This window comes from Notothenia coriiceps, unplaced genomic scaffold (assembly GCF_000735185.1).
Source record: "Notothenia coriiceps isolate Sejong01 unplaced genomic scaffold, NC01 NC01_scaffold00010967, whole genome shotgun sequence".
Lineage (NCBI taxonomy): Eukaryota > Metazoa > Chordata > Actinopteri > Perciformes > Nototheniidae > Notothenia > Notothenia coriiceps.
Window position 1 is genome coordinate 158,246 of NW_011343668.1, and position 11,526 is coordinate 169,771.

Genomic DNA, 11,526 nt, shown 5'->3' on the forward strand with positions numbered 1-11,526 from the left:
AGTTTTATAAGCTATTTAGATGTGACAGGCTATGTTTTTATAATGTCATTAGGTTTAAAAAGTTGCGTGTTTTTATGCTTAAAATGTTAACATTTAAGTTTAAAGCCAAACTGCACCCTCATAGTGTTGACTTTATTCTAATGATAAAGTCGGTAACACTGGTGATGGGCAGTGTTTTTGGAGACTTCAAGAAAAAGTTCCACCTTTTAGAAAATATGCTTATTCTCTGAGAAGTAGATGAGAACATGTTACTGCTAGCTAACTTAACTTAGCATAAACACTGGAAATAGCTAGCCTTGATACTTCAAAAGTAACCACTTTTATCAGACTTTTAATGTCCAAAGACTATTATTTTTTTAAATCTGCAAACTCTAGCTTTTCTGTAATTCCACCAACATACAAAACTGCAAAACGGCAGAAACCCTCTTTGGAGGAGGCAAATCGTTAGCGTTAGCTTTTAGCTTCAGCTAACTTTGCCCCCCTCTTTTCAGTTTCTGTGCTAAGCTAACTAGCCTTTGCTGTGGCTTTATATTTACTTATACAGCCATGAGAGTGGTATTACTCTTCTCACCTAACTCTTGGCAAGACAGCAAATAAGCATGTTTTGAGAAATGGTGAATTATTTATATTTTCCCACCATGACAAGCGTTACCTTCACCTCTTAGGCGAAAGTAAAAGCACTTTTGACAGACCAGAGTGAGGTTGCAGACTGTGCCACTGGTAAGCCATATGCTTCTTCTATTACATACAAATAAACTTAATATATGAGGTAAGTAAATGGTTGTATAATTCATTATTGCCTATGCTGGATATTATCCATTAGCCCAGCATTGGATATTTCTACCTCCATCAACTCAGGCACATAACGAAAATACGTTGTGTTCGTTCGCTTGCTTCTTACGGCGCCGACATATCAAATTCTCAGCAACATGTCAGTAATGTCAACACTCAGCTGTTCTCTGTGACAGAAAACTTAATTCATCGGTATCAGATTTTTTATAGATGTACCCCCATGGCTATGCTGTAGTTGCTTCTTCAACTGTGATCGTTTGTTTTTCTTATGTTAATGGTTTGTGTACTGTTTGACAATTTCTTACTGTATTTTTAATGATCATGAGCTGAGCAACAGTCAATCATCAACATGCTTTTAAAGGTGCTATGTGTAGTATTCTCTTATTACTGTTAAATTATTAAGTTGGACGATGGATGTTGCAGTTTAAAATGACCTCTGATGATTTACTCAATATTCCTTTGTTTGTTTAAAAGGCAAACTCACAGATTTTATATGAAGTTTTAGCTTCTTTAATGGCGGACTGGTAGCTAAATATTCAGAAGCAACAGGGTAAAAGTAATCACATTTGCTGCCCTTAAGCTGTTATAATTGACTATAACGTGTAGCACATGTTATTCTGTTAGGTAGTGTAATATTCAGGGAAAATCCTACACATAATACCTTTAAGTGAAGGAAGTATTTAGATTTTTCTCATGGTAAAGACGTAGACAAAATGTTTCCAATTGTGATTTATTTTTTATTTTTGGATGTCTTTCACTGATTTTGTGTTTTTGAAGAAAATATTTTCTGAAAAAAAAGTACAAACATGGAAGTTATACAAATGTATCATGTATTTTATGCTTTATTAAGAGTGTATACTCATTGTGGGCAGTGTTTTCAGTAAAGATTCAATTTTGTTAATTTATTACCTAAATGTTGAAATATTAAAAACTTTTAAACATGACACTTGGTACAAACATACAGTATATATATTTAAATATGATACTTTGCATGTGCACTAACTGTGTTGGATTAAATTGCATTAAGTTAAATAAAATGGGTTTGATGCCCAAAATGTTAAATATTTTGTTGGAAAATGATTTAATAATTTTTTTTTTGCTTATTTGCAAGAGATCAACACAATCACTGGATTATAGTGGTATGATATTCAATAATTGCAGAATAATTAAAAAGGCTGCTTTCATTTTTCCTTACTCAATTGAACTTAAAATTGAATTGCAAATATATTTTTCATTGTAAATAATTAAATGTGTCTTTTAAAGTCTTGCACATTTCCCTTCATTAATATACAAATATTCAAATCTGGCAACACTCTACTTTAAATCCATCTATTTAGTATTGAAAAACAGTAGATCTGTATTCATGAATTGCTTTATAACAGACTATTATGAAGTTGTAAGCACATAAAACACTGTTATTATATCAGTTTTTCTGAAAATGGACAACATGTCTGTATTCTGGTATTTTATAATAATAATAATAATAATACATTACATTTATAAAGCGCTTACAAGCAAGTAAAACAAAATTACAACAAAAGTAGAAAGTGCTAAGCTAGGAGGAATAAGGGCAAGGGGTTAGTTGATTAGGAGTTGAAGGCAAGAGTGAAAAGGTGAGTTTTGAGGGATTGTTTGAATGATGTGAGAGTGTTGGCGGTTCGAACCCTTTATACAGAAAGTAATGCATTTAAAGTTATGTTATAAAAAGAAAATCTTAATAAGTTATAATCACTGACAAAAACACTAAATGCAAAAAACCTTGCCCTTATATCTGCTTACAACAACATTACTGAGTGTTATATAAACCATTAACCTCTGAAGATAACATGTGGCGCTGTGGTCTAGTGCGTTGGTGTTGGGATCAGGGGGACTTTTAGTTATGTCTGCCAAAAGCTGTGAAACAATTTAATTGACTTCCACAGGAAACTGAAAGAGATCAGCAAGTATTCAGGGTTTCAAAGCGCTTAACCTGCTGCTTACATGAATCTGTCAGCAGCACGTTTATTCACACCATGTCTCTTTGAGAAACACATCCTGATTAGAGATAAGCCGAAGCAAGTGTAAACTCCGCAGCCCTGATCTTGATGGGCATCTTGAGATATGGTTTCCCAGAAATTAAAGCAGAGAGAGAATAAAAGCTTTTGTACTGAGGAGATGATTTTATCTAGCAGGCGTGTGTAAAAAGGAAACAGGAAGAACATCTTGTAGTCATTCTTACAAAGAGAACAATTATGACTATTCATCGTTTTCTTTTCAATAGTCATATTTTTATTTCAACTCCATCTCAGCGTGACTTTCTGCATCACTTCCACTCTACAGTATATCCTTTTTTTCCAAATGCCAGCACTGCACATGTTACCGTGAAAGCATGTTGCTTGGGAACAAAATGGCAACAGGTCACGCTTAAACACTGCCTCCTCTTCAGTATCAAACCACTTTTTATGCTAATGTCACTCTTCAAAGAAGCACGCTATAGAAACATTAGAGTAGATACTTGACAGCTTTTTATTTCACTTTCATGCTTAGCTTTCAACCTTGTTAACATAAAGACTGATAGAGGAGTGTTTGACCCTCTTCTTATCTGCTGAGTGGTTTGAAAGCATGAGTCAGAAGGTGGCTTTATGCTGAGATAATGTTTTTGTCGAGTTAAATGCTAATTATCGGCTCAAAACACGTTCAGCTTTATTCAAAACTGTAGATACCCTGTGCACAGCTGAGCTTCATTCCTCTCCAGCAATCCACGTTTAGTTTGATTTGTACACGACTATTAGAGTTTTCTTTTTTAGGTTTAACGCAAACATCATGTAAAGAGATCTAGAGGGCATTAGGATTCTGGGTTCATGTTTTTGTTGTTGGGTTTGTTTGTTTTTAAGCAAGAGCTCAACATTTTAGAAAATATTCTGATAGGCTCCTGAGAGCTATGGAGATTTGTAATGCCGCTCACATTTGTTTCATGTAGTGTGAGAGATAATTAGCTTAGCACAAAGACTGTAAGTAGGTGGAAACAGCTATCTTGCCTCAGACCAAAGTGTATCTCTAAAGCTGACTCATAGACACACCGTAACACATGTTTGTCTACAGAAATCTCTTGTCTGTGATACAATCTAAAACCAAACATCTCTCTTTGTGTACAGATCAAAGATAGTTAAGATTTGTTGAAGTGGAGTTGTAAATTTGAATAGCGGAAGACTCCAATGTACTGCAAGGTCAAATTACGGTTTTATCCATGGAGTCTAGTGGCTTTAAAAATAGTTATATAATGGCTTCAGTTCCCCTTTGGAGAGTGCTGTCTGACAGGATGGTGAAGCAGTCAAATCATTCTAAATACAGCGTACACAAACTAGTATTGATTTTTTTTAAATAGTCGTTTTTTTGGTGGTCCCTGAAATATCTTTTGCTGCTGCCCTCTCCTCAGCAGTACATTGCTTTATATATGCTTCTGACTATGGATACAACCCCACTTCAGAAGATTTGAACTCCCTTTAAACTATTGTGAACATGTACTTTACAGGTACTTTAAAGTGTATTTCTAAACTTAGAAAAGACACACCAGCTTCTTCCAGTTTTACCCCAAGCTATTATTATCGCCAAATTGCACACAAGTGTTTTCAGTTCAGTTTTCTGTGTTCACTTCCCTAATTGATCTCCTTTCTACAGACACTGTGTGCATGACAACAATTATGAAAGCATCCTCCCCGTCTTTAAAAGGGTGATTGGGATGGGTGCTTAAACTGCTCCCCTGTTGCTTTCATGTTGTAACTGGACACATGGGACGCCACTGTTCTCCAGAGACCATCTGGATGTGTGTGTGTGTGTGTGTGTGTCTGTGTGTGTGTGTGTGTGGTTCGACAGCAGATGGACTCCCACCCCTCTCTCTCTGAATGCACTCTATTCACAGGTGGGAGCTAAAACCTGCCCTTTGAAGGGAAGGGAAGATGCAGCGCTGCAGTCAGAGGACTCACTGATGTGCACAACACCCGAGTGATTCCAACACGCGCCGACACACTCTCCATCTGTATGCAAATGAGATCTTCACCATATGTGCAGGAGGCTTGCTTTCTAACCTTTATCCATCTCTCTATCTTAACAACTCTAATACATCTTCTGTAGACATCAGTCGTGTTTTTATTGTTCAAACAACTCTAAATAAGTTGCAAAGTAGGTAGACCAAAGAAAATATATAAGTATTCTTAATTAAAAAAGGATTATAAAGACAAGTATTTCCAACACATTTAAGTAAACAAATAACCTTTTAAAGCTAAACAAAAAACAAAAACACTGAACAATGAATGTATTTAATGTGAACTACCGTGCATTATATTATATTGAGTCGTGGCTGAACCTGTCACTGCGGTCCTGCCTGACTCTCATCATACTTCCCTGATGGCTCCCACAGTGGGAGCCATCAGGGAAGTATGATGAGAGTCAGGCAGGACCGCAGTGACAGGTTCAGCCACGACTCAATATAATATAATGCACGGTAGTTCACATTAANGGACAGAGCCTTCTCAGTGGCAGCTCCTAGGCTCTGGAATTCCCTCCCCCAAGATCTCTGTGACTCTGAGTCCCTCACAGTCTTTCAGTCCCGCCTCAAAACACATCTTTTCAACTCTGTCTACCCATAAGCCCCCCCCCCTCTAAATCAACTTCCTCTTGACTGCCTTTTTATTTTTTTTTATTTTACTATACTTACTTGTTTGCCTGTCCTTGTTTGTCTACCCTCCCTCATACTGTAAAGCGTCTTTGAGTTGTGAAAAGCGCTATATAAATAAAATGCATTATTATTATTATATTTGAAAGTGCATTATCCTCCTTGTATCTAAAGTTAATCTGCAGACATTTGTATTGCTTCCTTAGCAGAAGCCTGACTCTTCCAAAGGACTAACATGTACTCACTGACCCCATAAGCTCCTGTGACCTGTTGTTTATCAGTTTTGTCTCTATAAATAAAGCTTTTGTTTGAAGTTTTAAGAAATGCAATCAATTCAATATGATGATGAAGAGTTGAATGAGAGGCCCGTAAACTCTGGCTGGTGACAGTAAGTCCAAGTCTGTCCAAAAACTGGATTTTCTCTGTAATGTCACCACTCAGGTGTCAGTGACATGCAACATGCCACCACTAAAATCCCCTCACTTAGTTTCTCACAAGACAAGCAAGAGAGAGAAGCTGCCAATCACAGTGTGTGTGACAGCACCCCCCCTCTCCTGCCCTCCATGTCTCTGTCTCCTTCTCATCAGGCGACTGCCAGCCCAGCAGATAGGCCTTAAAGGAGGCAGCCGATAGCCCGAGCCGCTGCAGCCGCTTTGACTGGAACATTTCACACGCTGTCACAAGTACATGTGAGTGCCTTAAGTTGGATCACACCTAGTAAAGGGCCTCGGGTGGTGAAGGAGCAGTGTGTGTGTGTCTTTAAGTGTCTAACAAGTTTTTTTTTTAAAGCTGTGCTATATGGGGTGGCTGTAGAGAGATGGTAATGTTGGTCAGTCACAGTCAAATCATGAAATGTTTCAACAACTACTGGATGGAAGGCTAAGAAATGTGTACAAACTTGAGTGTTTCCTATAAGGATAAGTCCAACCAACTTAAGTAACCTTACAAAGGTTTAGCTAGCACCGTTAGCAATTTAGTGTTTCTGTTTTTGAGTAAAATACATCATGGTTTCAATAGGATTAACATATTTTATGGAAATATGTAACATTAGATTGTCTGTTTCTTATACATTCAAATGTTAGCTTGCAAACACACTACATTAAGCTGGTGAACATTAAGCATTACACCTGCTAGCATGTTAGCATTTAGCACTGAGTGTAGCCTCAGTGACATGCTGGCTTAAACTAAGCCGTAAATATAGGCCGTGTTCTAACTAATATTTTGTGCTGAACTATATTTGAAGTATATTTGTATTGTTCATGGCCAAATAGTTAAAAACAGTCAGTGCGTATGTCATAACCGTTTTCGTGTTAAGGTGGAAATGCCTCTGTGAAAGTATTTAGACCTTAATCATTTACTAATATGAGCCTCAGCATTGAAACCGTGACTAACGAAATTGGCTAAGCTTCTCTCTAAGCCTCAGAGACTCACCAGAGGAACCTCTCTACATTTTGCATTTAAAATGAAACTACAAAAAGATGCTGATATGAATCCACGCCAAACTACCAAAGGGCCTCGGGGGGTGCGTGCCTACCTTGTCTTCCTGTTTGCATACGTGTGTGTGTGTGTGTGTGTGTGTGTGTGTGTGTGTGTGTGTGTGTGTGTGTGTGTGTGTGTGTGTGTGCGCAGGAGGAGAAGGGATTATGAGTGGGAGCGCTGTGGGGGGTTTGCCAGCCTCCAGGGGGGAGGTGAAGTGGATTTCTTCTCTCATCCATTTTTCATGGCTTTTCTCCTTTCAGATCTCCGGTCTCTGTACATACGGCTGACGGGTCGATTCTCTTTTATCTTTAAGCATCTTTTGGGGACTCAGTGAGCGTCTGGTGGCGTTTGAGGAGGGGGTTGATGGTGGTGGGATGGGTCAAAGTTGAGACATGCTGTTTTTCCTCAAACTCTAATGACTATCTCACCACAGTGGCTGCTAAAATTCTGCTAATTTGCTGATTTATTCTGGGTTTTAATAGATCATTTCAGTATTTTTCCTTCTAATGTTTTAGTCAAAAGATACTCAATTAAATGAATTTAATGAAGACAGTGAGGATCTTGATGTTTTCTACGCTGCAGAAGGATGAATGGATGTGGTTATCTCATAGGAATATAATGGAGGTCAGTCCATATAAACAGTGCTGTTTAATAGCAGTTTATTTCCCTTGTGGATTAATTCAAACACATATGTCTTTTAAAAGGGGTTTTGAATAATGAATGACCTCTTTTTGTGACCCAGAGGGCTCATCATGATTGACCGAACTGCCCTCCACCCTTCCCCTTGAAGCAGCTTTTAACTTTCACGAATAATTACCATCATTTTATAGTGGTTATTAAATGCAAATGTTCAACAGATAAATCTAATTAAATTCACAATGCAAAATACTGGAATAATATCGCTGCTACGACGTCTTTTTAGCCTCCAGGAAAATGTCAACCATTCCACGTTCAAGTGATTTTAAAAAAAGCAATAAAAGCTAAAACAGAATATTAGATGTTTTCTATTCTTTGCTTTATGGTTTTGAACTAATTGGTGGATTAAAGTTATCATCTGTATTAAGTTGGACAGGTGCTCACTCCCACTGATAATGACTCATTCTGTCATTATTCGTAATTATCATTTTATTTAGGGGAAAGCTTTCAACCATGATGCTTTGCACCGTTCTCCTTTTGACCTGCAATTCCATCAATATGTCCTTAACCTAACCAAAACTAACCCCATCTGTCATCTAGCTCATTTATAGAACATAGACATAACGTGTATGTCTTCATAGGTGACATTCTGAACAAGGTCAATTAGGTTTATCATGAATCAGAAATCCTGTTATGTTGCATTGTCAACCTATAAAGGGGACATTCATGAATATTAGTTTATTGGTACCCTATTCTCTTTTTTTGTTGGATTTTTTGTCTTGAAAATGTAACCAAGGACGTCATTGTTTGCTTTCTAACTTTAAACAAATCACCAGTAGTGCAGGTAAGATAATACTTCCCCCTTACATGCTCACACCTTACAGTATATCATCACTGTTATAGAGAGGAGTTAAGAATGGGGAAACTACATTATGCACTTCACAAAGGCTGGCACCGAGGCTGGCAGAGGAATGTAGCTTTTCCAGCAGACTGTAGGACGGTTGGCAAATGTAAGCGAGTCTTAAACATTATTAATATACCCTGTAAGCAGCACAATAATGCATAAGCCAAAATGTAAAGTGCCTGGCAGCGGAAGAGAGGAATGAAATGTAAGGGATGACCAAATATGAACAATTTGAACAAGCAATACCATTTTACTGGCTTACATGTGATCATACACCAAATATAGTTAGCTTATCTTCTTGTTAGCTTAAAGGAGAAGCTAGCACAACCTAGCTGATTAGCTTCTCCTTTTAAAGCTAACTAACCATTTTGAAAAGATAGCTAACTTGCTAACCATTATAGGTAGTGACGAGTCAACACACAGGAACAACCCAGAGCAACCAAGATGGGAAATTCTAACCACCTGAATGGTTCATTCCTCGTGAAAAACATAATGTCAGGTGACTGTTAAGCAACAAAAATGAAAGGTTAAATCCAGCAAAGAAAACTATCATTAGCCGAAGTTATGTTTTTGCCTGTGTCGAGATTTTATGCTAATGATAATGTTTGTTTACAATGTCCCTTGTAAAATGTCTGCAGTACTTCATTACCTCTGCCAATGTTTCTGGATAGGTTTGTCTATTGTCTGTCTGTCAACAGAATTACAGAAAAAAATGCAGGCCAACATTTCTTGAAACTTGATTGAAGAATATTTGGGAAAATGGGTTACCGACTGGAAAAATGCGTATGAACTCCCCCTCAAGTCTGTACAAAAAAGTTTATACACATTTAATGGTTCACTTCTTCACATAAACCAGTTGTCATGATTTAACCTACCTTCTTCTACAAATACACCACAACACAGATGATAACAGTAGATTATTAATTACAAACATCAGCTTTACCAGCTGGTTTTTGAATACGGTCATCAATCTTCACTGTAAATAAGGTCTCAGTATTTCAGTGATTTAAGGTAACCCAGTTTGTTTTCCTTTAGTTCCCATGGTTGACTGAGCCATCAAGTGTGTTTAAAGGGCATTTCCGCTGCGATAAGATGAGACATGTACTGTACCTCTATCATACCCTTATGTTCTGCTCTGCTGAGAGTACTGAATGCATTCATGTTTTCTCAGGCAGAGAGCTCAGATTTCATGCCAGTCTTTATGACAGGTGACTGTGTCCAGCAAAGAGGAAAAGTGACAGACATTTCCCAACTAACTGGAAATGCATAGTTGGATTTCATAACAGTGGGCGAACAGGGAAACGGCTTACCCATAACACATGTTTTTGTGAATGGGAAAACCACAGTCATATTGTTAACCAGTTGGGCAAGTTGATGACATTTCACACTGTATGTCTTGATTTTCCTGTTAATGCTTTGGAACATAGAAAGTTCTATGCTATGAACTTTCTATAATAGCAGTCCCCATTTAACCTTTTTAGATAATTGACAATGAAATAAACTTGGGTAGGGTTACGTTGTCTTTTTGTGATGGCCTGGCACCACTAAATACTACACTGCTTTTGTTCTGTCATTCAAAATAACGTCCTAGGAGATGAGATATGATGCTCAGCAGATTACCTAAATGCTGCCTGCCATGCTCCCTGCTATGAATCACTAAGAGTAAAGAGGATATTTGGTATGTTGTTCAGAGTTATTTCTTGTCAGTGTTAACATGGTAGATAAGACTCCTTCTACATGTGGAGATAGCTAAAGGGCTAAGACTTGCTTTATTCCTCCGATCTTTCCCAGCTCGCACAGCACGGGACGTCGTAAATATACCTCACTGATAAGGACTCCCAATGTGCAGCAAGAACTTTATGGCCGGCTTGATTTCAGCCCTTTTAAACAGAAACAGGTTGTGGATACTCACCTGGTTCCTGTCAAGGACTGGTCATCTGTTTGAACCCTCTGCTACTCCTCAAAGCATAACCTAATGTTAATCCAAGGTTATGACTTGACTGCTCAAAAGTTAGGAGCAGAAGAAAAAGAGCAGCACATCTTGCAGTTATTTGAAGCAGGTTTGATAAAAAATAAACAATGGATAATTTGATCTGGTCATGAAATTAAATTGTATTTGATCTTTCTTAAGGCAGTGGAGCCAATTTAAATGGTCATGAAATTACTAAAAAAGGGTTCATAGTCAGTAAACAAACCCACTTTTTAAAGACATTTTAAGTGCGTTCAAGCGATCAAGTTCTAGCATCAAATTAAAATCGCTCATCATGCAGAATGGCAAAAATGTATAACAAATAATATCATACAATAAATGATTAATTAATGTGTACATATTTGTCATGTTGCAGCTGGCAATTGAGGGCCTTAATCCACAATGATATCTTTTTTAAAATGTATTCATTTTTCTATCCATAATATTATTCTGCGAAGTAACTGATGTTGGGAAATCAATGTTATGGAGTAAAAAAAATACAATATTTTACTCAAAATGTAGTGGATTATAAGTATAACGCAGCATTTAATTGTATTATTTTATTTTACAAAAGTACAGCACCTGAGTAAACGTACGTCCCACCACTTGTAACCGGTGTATCACCTAACTAGAAATAAAATATTTCCCCTCAAGCGAGTGTATTGAGTATAAAAGGTAGAAAACTATAGTTCATCAATCAATCAATGTTTATTTATATAGCCCAATATCACAACTGTTACATTTGTCTCAGTGGACTTCACAGTTTGTGCAGAATATCAGTATGACAATACGATATGCAGACCCTCACATCGTACAAGGAAACACTTCCGGAGAAAACCCCCAGTTTAAAGGGGAACATGGGAGAAACCTCAGGGAGAGCAACAGAGGAGGGATCCCTCTCCCAGGACGGACAGACGTGGAATAGATGCCGTGTGTAAATTGAAGAGATAAAACATTTTACAGCGTACATGTAGGTAGACCGAATGTTTGGAAATGCATGTGTCTATAATAAGAGGATGAATCCACGAGGATGTCAACAAACATGTGGGAGCCATCAGAGAAGTATGACGAGAGTCAGGCAGGACCACAGAGACA